This window comes from Elephantulus edwardii, unplaced genomic scaffold (genome assembly GCF_000299155.1).
Source record: "Elephantulus edwardii isolate Elephantulus edwardi_28Jun2011 unplaced genomic scaffold, EleEdw1.0 scaffold00136, whole genome shotgun sequence".
Classification (NCBI taxonomy): domain Eukaryota; kingdom Metazoa; phylum Chordata; class Mammalia; order Macroscelidea; family Macroscelididae; genus Elephantulus; species Elephantulus edwardii.
Genome location: NW_006399886.1, coordinates 3,675,407 through 3,684,551, shown reverse-complemented (window position 1 = coordinate 3,684,551; position 9,145 = coordinate 3,675,407).

Sequence of the window (9,145 nt, the reverse complement as noted above, 5' to 3'; positions counted from 1 at the left end):
GGATTGCTATGCAGCATAAAAAAACAAGGAACTCATGAAATGTTATACAAAATGGATGACCATGGAGGACATTATGCTGAGTGAAATATCTCAGTCACAATAGGACAAATATTGCATAGGGCCACTGTTGTAAAATGGGACTGACATCCGGGTTGAAAGAAGATAGCAAAGGAGGGGAGGAATGATGTATATTGCATTGAAACAAGTGAGGGAGAGAACTGTTTAAAAGGCATATATGAATGGGTATTCTTGTCATTACAGAAGTCCAGAGGGAGGCTGCATAATGGAGTACTTGTGGGGAGGGATTGCATAACAATGAAATAGTTTTTCTTTTTCTTTTCAAGGAGAAGAGTGAATTGAGGTAGGGGGCAGGTGGGTAGGGAGAAAAGTGCAACAGTGAATGACTGGAAACCATTAAGTCTCTGTAAACTTTCATTAAAATTAATAAAAATATATTAAAAACAACAAAAACTCACCAGAGAGTCAACTATGTGTCAGTTTTGACTCTGATACACAACAATAACAACAACTTTAATCCTAAGTCTTGTGAAGAGACCTTTGGGTGAGTTGCTTGATATACCACCACCATGCATCAGTCATGAAACAAAAGTGAGCTGCATTGTGGATGACTTGGATTTCCAGAGTTTGCACAGGATATATGACTGTTTCTTATGGATCAGATTGGTTTGACAAAGTGAGAGAGTTGAGATGGGACTTTTGGATCCTTTTTAATAGGGTTACCTCTAAAAAATAGAAGACCCCAGCAGAAAAAGGAAACCAGTGTACTGTAACCACTCACAGATAAGGTCCAATCCATACTGTTACCTGCTTTTCAGGAACCAGAAGTCAAGCAAGGGATGCTACTGTGGAGCCCAAGAAAGGAGAAAAAGAGTTGACTTTTACATTACCTCAGGACAAGAGAGCACCACCAACTTGTTATGACAGTAGTTCAGCTCAGCACCATTTAGCCTTCCCACTCACTGCAGCTAGTGCATGAAAGAAGACTCAAGCAGGGCAAATAGGGAGCAAGCTGGGCAACTGCTTGCTTCCAACCTGATTTAAATCTGGCGTGGGGAAAAGAAGATTTTGTGTTAGGCCAGGAATGTAATTTTTGATAAATATTCTACGTACTGAAATGACACTGTTTTTGATTTACCAAGATTATAAGGTGTTGTGTTATCTAGGAGTGAGTGAGAACAAAACCCATGTGACCTGTCAGAGTTTTTGTCAGAAGTAGAGGAAATCACCACCACAGGGAGATAAGGGTGAAGCCGCATTTTATTCACAGTCTGTGGGTCAAAATGCTCAACCTGCTGATCAGAGGAGGTTTCACATTGCCTTCTCTTGGAATTCTCCCGTCACTTTCTGCTGTCACACAATCGCAGATGTAAGAAGAGAAAGAATGTTTGGTTTTTACCTCTATTTGCCCTTAACTAAGGAAAGGTAAGATTAAGATAGCCTTGAAATGGGCTTTGTCAAAAGCCTGTTGCCCAGTATATATCTATCTAGTAATGTTTGTTGAATGAATGACAAGACTGTAAAGCACTCCCATTACCAAGAAGCACAGGACCGGGAGTCAGTATTGACAGACAAGTGAGAACAGCTGCAGACATAATGGCCATCAGAAGAGAGAAGCTAACGTCTGGGATACCCAGGGAATTACAGCACAAAAACCGTGTTGTGTGCCAAGACTGGTCACAAGGCCATCTTGATTGTGTTTAGGACACCAGCAGTGACATGTAAACATGGGTCAGCTGAGTTATTTTGCTTAGGCCAAACTATACACACAATATGCATCAATGTTTTCCATCATGAGAAAAGAGCACATGGAGCTGCTGACCTTTTTTGAAGGCCATGGAACTGGCAATAAATCTTGTTCTTTTCACATCAGAAGGATCAACAGGGACAGCAGGAGTCCTGCTGTTTTCCCACCACCCTGGCTCTAGCATATGCTCAAAATCATCATCCCTGACTTGCATCTCCTGAATGTGGCTGCAGCCACTCACAGGGCTATTTTTGAGAATGAAGGTACAGTGGCAGCACTTTGTTGAATTGAAAGAAGGTGGGTCTAAAATGAGTGCATTTTTAACAAAGATTCAAGTGTTGCCAGATTGCTCTGTTCTTGAACTGTCTAATACGCATTGTAGGCTTTATTTCTCTGGCAGTTTTTTCACGGAACAGGCACACTCCCAGTATCATGCCACAGTGTCTCTCATTGCTGTATGTCTGAAGAACAAAGAGAGTCTAAAGAACAGCTGACCTTCAAAAACTACCAACATATTGCTTAGTAGCTAAACACTTCAGTGTTTGCCTCTTCTAGGGATTCCTTAACTAGGTTAGACAATCTGCAACTACATTGTAGGTATCCTGTTAGCTAATAAAACCTAGGAAACCTGTCTCCCCTATCTCACATTACATAGCACTTGACATTTTGCTACATAAAATCATATAGCAATGTAAAACATGATAAAAAATGATGGAAACCCATAAAGTTGAGTTGTTTTATTGTTCCTTTTTTACTGAATTGCTTACATAGTTCATACGCATTGTGTTTCACACTATTCTTCATTCACATTGTGTTTCATACATTCTCATGCATTATGTTTTATAAAAGTGATCACCAGTGGACCTTGTTCGTCATTACCCTGTCTTTTCACCGGGATCCTTCCAATTACTTCCTACCCTCCCTCCTTGTGTAACCTTCTGGTTTTACCCCTACCCATCCTTAGCCTTCTACTCCTCCCCTCCTTTTAGTTCTCATACACATTTTACTAGTTATTCTTCTATTTTTACAATAATATTCTATGCAGTATTTGTCCTTATGATACTGTATTATTTCACTCAGCATAATATCCTCCAGCCTCTCCCAAGTTATATAGTAATTTTCGAAGTCATTGCTCCTGAGTACTGCATAATATTCCATTGTGTGGATATACTACAACTTCTCAAACCATTTGGTTGTGGTTGGATATTTGGATTGGAGTTCCTCAATCTTCTGATTTTTGTAAGCTTCCAAACTCACAAAAGAAGTCCACAATTATCTGCTATTTCTGCATATATTCCATTGACAATAAAACTTTACAGCATCTCTATCTGTCTGGCCAAGGGACTAGCACTGTGTGTCTGGTAGAACACATACAAAAACAGGCTATGTCCATTCTGAGCCTGATTCTAAGAGGACTCCTAATTCTAGGTCACTGGCCACTGGACATGGTGTAGTCACCCCCGTCATCATCCTGGTGAACAGTAAGTCAACATTTTAGAATAATGAACAAAAAGGAGTTAGGAAGTGCTGGATTTTGAATCAACACTTTATAGACTTTGGTGGAACACTCTAAAAATAGATATGGATTGTTTTATGGCAGTAGTATTTTTGTTTCTGTTGTTAATTACTAGCAGAGGCATTTGTCTGAGTCAATTCTGGTGATACCATTAGTGGTCAGTGGTTAATATTGCTTTTGTTGTTGTTAGGTGCCATTGAGTCAAGTAAAAGTCACAGTGACCCTATAAAATCAGATATAAATGCTGTCCTCTCTGTACCATCCTCATCAGTCCTGACACACATGAGCTTACTGCTGCAGTTACTGTGAAAATCCATCTGGTTGATGGTCTTCCCCTCTTCAGCTGTCCCTTCTCTTTCCAAGCTTGATGTCCCTCTCCAAGGAATAGCCTCTCCCAGAAATATACCTAATATATGTGAGACAAACTTTTGTCTTATTTGCCTCCAGAAAACACTCTTACTGCACTTTCTCCAAGACATATTTGTTTGTTCTTTGGTAGTTCATGGTATATTCTGTACTTTTTCTCAACACTATGACTCAAAGATATCATTTCTTCTTTTGTAATACTTATTAATTGTCCAGATCTCAGATGCATAGCAAGAGGTTGAAAAGCCCACGGCCTGAATCAAGCATACCTTAGCCTTTAAACTGACATCATTGCTTCTCAATAATTTGGAAAGGTCCCTGACAGTAGACTTTCCCAGTGCAACAGGTCTCCTAATCTCTTGACCACTTACTGACTGTGGCTCCAAGCAAGGTGAAGTTGTTGACAGTTTCAATCTTTTTCCTGTCTATCATGATGTTGCCTATCAGAACAGCAGTAAGAAATGTTGTCTTTTTAAAAAAAAATATACTGATTTATTTACAAAGTTTGAATACATTATTTTTCACAAAAGATCCTTCCTACACTGTTGTTATCTTTATGTTGGGATGTAATTATATTGATTTTTTATCTTCTGCAGTAAGCACTTGAGTCCACTTCACTTTCAACAAGGTTGTAACATCTTCATAACATAGGTTGTTGATGCGTTTTCCTCCAATCCTGATGCCACATTTTTCTTCATAGAGTCCAACTACTTGAAAAATTTGTTTACCATACTGATTGCACAGATATGGAGAAAAGACACAGCACTGACACATAGCTTTCTTGATTTTTAACTTATGAGTCATTCCTCTGCTCTGTTCTCACAACAGTCTCTTGGTCTAGGCATAAATTTTGCATGAGCACAATTAAGATTTGCAGGATTTCCATTCTTCTCAACGTTAGCCCTAATTTGTTATGATCTGTGCAGTCAAATACTTTTGTATAGTCAATTAAGCACTAATAGAATTTATATTCTTCTGGTATTCTTAACTTTCAACTAGAATCCATCTGACATCAGCAATGATATCCCATGGCCTCTTCTCAACACAGCTTGAACTTCTGGCAGTTCTCTATGTGCTATTCTAGCTGTTTAGCAGTATCCTCTTTAGCAGTATTTTGCTTACATGCGATATTAATGATATTATTCGATAAAAGTATTATTAGCCAGCCCAAAAGAGATCAATAAACCATCCATCTGAATCACAGAACTGTAAATTAAGAATAAAAAAATTGTGTAAACACTAGATTTTAAATAGCTTATTATTTGACGTACCATTAATTGATTTGCCTGATTAGGCCAGTACGGAGTTCTTTTTTGCTCAAGGAGCCTTGGTGTTATAGTTCATAGAATGTCAGGCTACTAATTCAAAGGTCAGACATTTGAATCTACCAGCCATTGATTGGGAAAAAAGATAGTAAGTGCCCTCCTGTAAAGAAGTACAGCATGGAAACACAGTAGAAGTTTACTATGAGTAGAATTGACCAGATGGAATTTGGTTTGTTTTGGGCTTCTTTCAAGTTAACATTTCATGGCTGAAAATTTCAAGATTGGCTAAAAGCTTATCATAGAAATAGAGCAAGTCAATGCAGTAACAGAGATCATCTTTATATGCTATTTATGTAAGTCCTGCCTCATAAGTACTATTGTTTTCATAAACAGAATGGGAAGAATGTTGGGGGAAGATGAGGATCAGGCTTCAAGCTGTGGTGCTGTAGAAGAGTATTGAGTACACCATTGTCTGCTAGGAGAACAAACGCATTCTTCCTGGAGAGAGTGAAACCTGGATTCTCTTTGGAGGCAAGGATTTCAGAGCTTTATCTGCATACTTTGGGCATGTTGCCAGAAGGGACCAGTCCTTGAAAAGCAATATTGTGCTTGGAAGAGTGGAGGGATAGCACAAGAAAAGAAGAACCTGGATGAGGTGAATTGACACAGTGACTGCGGTGATGGGGGTAGATGTGTCAGAGACAATGAGGTTGACTCAGGATAGAACAGGGTTCAGAGCTGGTTGTAGATAGGATTCACTGGGAGTCACAAGTGACTCAACAGCACATAACAACAACTACTACTTTTCAGCTGCAATATCAGTAGTGGTGAAGTGCATGCACACATATGTGTGTACTATTCAAACTGATCATGAGTCATGAGCTTTTGGCAATAGAACTTGTTTTTTATTTAGGTTTGCACTCTCCATCAATCTAAGTTAAAATACATGATTCAAGTGAAATGGCATGAAACCAAGTTGAATTTGTTTGAACTCTTATTTTCCGTAAGACAAGATACCAAACTATCTTTACCAGACAGTTGCACACAGATTTATACACACTACACAGCTTTTGAAAGTCTTGTAGTACTTTGGGCTGCCTAAGAGCTATGATCTCTTTCATAGACTATTCAATACAGGAAAATCTCCCAAATGCAGTAGAATTCTCTCTGTTAGTACTCTGAGTAGGCTCAAATGAACCAGTGATAGCCTGGAAGGGTCTGAATTGCAGAAAACCAACCAACTAACTAAGCAACCAAACAAATCCACCTTCATTTCTAACTTTCAATTTCTTAAAGTAGGAATTAATAAATTCAAATTCTTTGGGTATAGGCTGTGGTCTGAGAACAAATTTTTCCCTAGGACTGGGTATGTGAACTGAATATCATAAAAAGCAAACAGGTTTTCCAGACAAGCACATCAGAGATGTAGTATAATCATTAATATCTCTTTTCAAAAAGCTGCCCACAAGATGCCCCCTGAAGAGACCCTGCTTACCTCACCATTCATCACTGCCCCCTCCTTACACTTGAACTATTCTGAATACATCCTTATGTTTCCTGCTTCTGTGCCTTATACGTCTTCTTCCTGCCTGGGGGTCCCTCTCTGAAATTCTCCTACAGAATCTTTTTTTTTTTTTCAAGTTTTAAAATTCAATTCAAGCACATCATTTTTTATTACTCTTTTTTTTTATCACCTGCGCTTGCATACTCCAGAAGGACCTCTAATCTCATCATTAAGGGAAGGGTGTGTGTGTAATATTTTATTGTTGTCTTTATAGGAAAGTTTTTCATCTAGTCATTTATTACTAGATTGTTACCTTTGTAAATGTAGAAAATATTACTCAGATCATTTTTACACCAACTTTCTACCTTCATGGCTAATTTATGATGTTTCATGACTGTCTACTGAAAAAATGTGTCATGAAGGTTACTGTAAAGAATAACATTTTACTTTTTAAAGGAAATGCTTCCAACATATTTAGAACCTTCTGAACATATGATATTCTTTAAATATCATGAGAACATTTGAGTGTTATTTCATTATTGGTTTTTTCTAATATCTATATAATAAGCAGATAATTTTCACAGTCTCACAGTGTCTAATGGAAATTTAATTTTCTTTTTGCACAGAGGTTTGTGCTTCATGCTAATAATGAAACAGAAGATCATTTACATTGCTGGCTCATGCTTTAGTCACTGAGAAACTACTTTATTAATAGAACAAAATTCTAGATATGAGTGATTGTGAACATTATGCAAGCAGTACATATAATTATGTACACATATTAACTTAAGTGGTTATAAATAATATTTATTACATGTAGGGAAAACAGTTTATCTAAGAGCACACAAAATCAGGAAGAAATATAACATATGGCTTATATCAGCAAGTGACTAAATCACTGTGACCAGATTTGAATTATCTTTTAGTTTTCTGTAAAATATAAACAAAGATAATAATAAAATATCCTTTACTCTTTCAGAAGATGTAAGAATGACAGTATTAAAATAAGCATTTTGACCTTTTTAGAAATAGAACAAGAAATATATATATGGGAAGATAAATATAGTTATCATAAATTTCAGCTGAAAACTAATGTGCAATGAATTGAGTTGACACGAAGGCATTAATATTTCAGACTCTCTGAAGTTATCTTGTGAACATAATCCATTTAATAAAAGCAGACTAATTTTCATTTTTTGGCAAACCCTAGGGTAGTGCAGTATTTTAAATAGAGAATAGAAAATTACCCAAACATTTTAGGAAGAAGAGATTACTGAAATAAAAAAAAAAGGTGTGTTGATTATTTAGATTTGCTGTCATCATTGGCCAAATTTTCTGAATAATTTATTAAGTACTCACTATATTTCTGGTAATAAATATATCAACAGTTAGAATTGGCCAGTAGAAGAAGCCTGTAAGGGTACAGATGAGAAAAGAAGTTGCCTATTCCTTTCCCTTGTCCATGTTTCAGGACTTTGTAGGCAGTAACTGCATTTTATCCTGGCTCTCTCTGCACCAAAGCAGCTGTTCCCTTTAAGGTCCAGCTCCTGCAGGGGAGCCCAATGGGATATGCAATCACCAATAGACATTTATACTTTTCCTTTAAAAAAAAGTGTTGGAATTAATTGGAAAATAAAATAATTTCTCTTCCTCCTGATGAAGTCTGTTCTAAAGTCCTTTGATTTGATCTGGCATTTTTTCCATCTGTATTTAACATTCTTGTCCCAAATGTCAAGAAATATTTCCAATGTCCTGCTGACCTATAACATGATAAAGCATTTTATCTTACAACTTAAGTCTATCAGACATATACTTTTTTATACATCTTTCTGAAATAAGGTGAAGAAAGCAGAGAATTCATATGTAATATCAGGGATATATTTTTAAATATAAAAGTAAGAAAAGGAGGAATTATCATTCATGGAGAAGTAATATGCTTTGAGGTTGAAAACATGTAAATTGATGTTAGAAATTATTACAATTAAAAGGATAGTCTAAGAATATTATCTACACTCTTGGAAATCTGATGGTGTTTTTACTATATGTAGCCTACAATAGAACAAAAATCATGTTCCCTGATTCATAACAGTGCCTTCAATACCTATGTTTTTATGCCCTTAAAAAATGAAGTAGGAGCATTCAATGCATCTTTAAAAATGTGAACGTTTGATGTAGTTTGAGAAATACCATTGGTTAGAATAGTTTGTTACATACATGAGCAGTTACATATTAATGAGTATAATTGCTGTTGAGTCAGAGCTGACCCATAGCTGACTGTCTTTGCTGGTTTTAAGAGGCAGTTAATAACATAGGAGGAGATTACCCATCCTTCTTCCGTGAAGCAGCTGGTGGCCTTGAATCAGGTGCCTTCGGGATTATAGCACAGCTTATTGCCAATAGGCCATATTCACAAGATATTTAGTTTCACTAAGACACTAGCCATGCTCTTTCCTGTGACATGGAACTTTGTTTGAAAATAAAAACAGAAAAAAATTGAAAGAATATAATTCTTATATTGTTGTTGTTATGTGCTATTGAGTCACTTGCAGATCATAGCAACCCTGAATAGCTCTGAATTCTCCATATCTTGAGCCAATATCATTGTCTCTGACATGTTGTTGTTATGTGCCGTCAACTCGCCTGCGACTCATAGCGACCCTATGTACAACAGCCCTAAACTCCGCTCTGTCCTGTGCCAATCACACTGTCTCTGACACTCCCATCCCAAT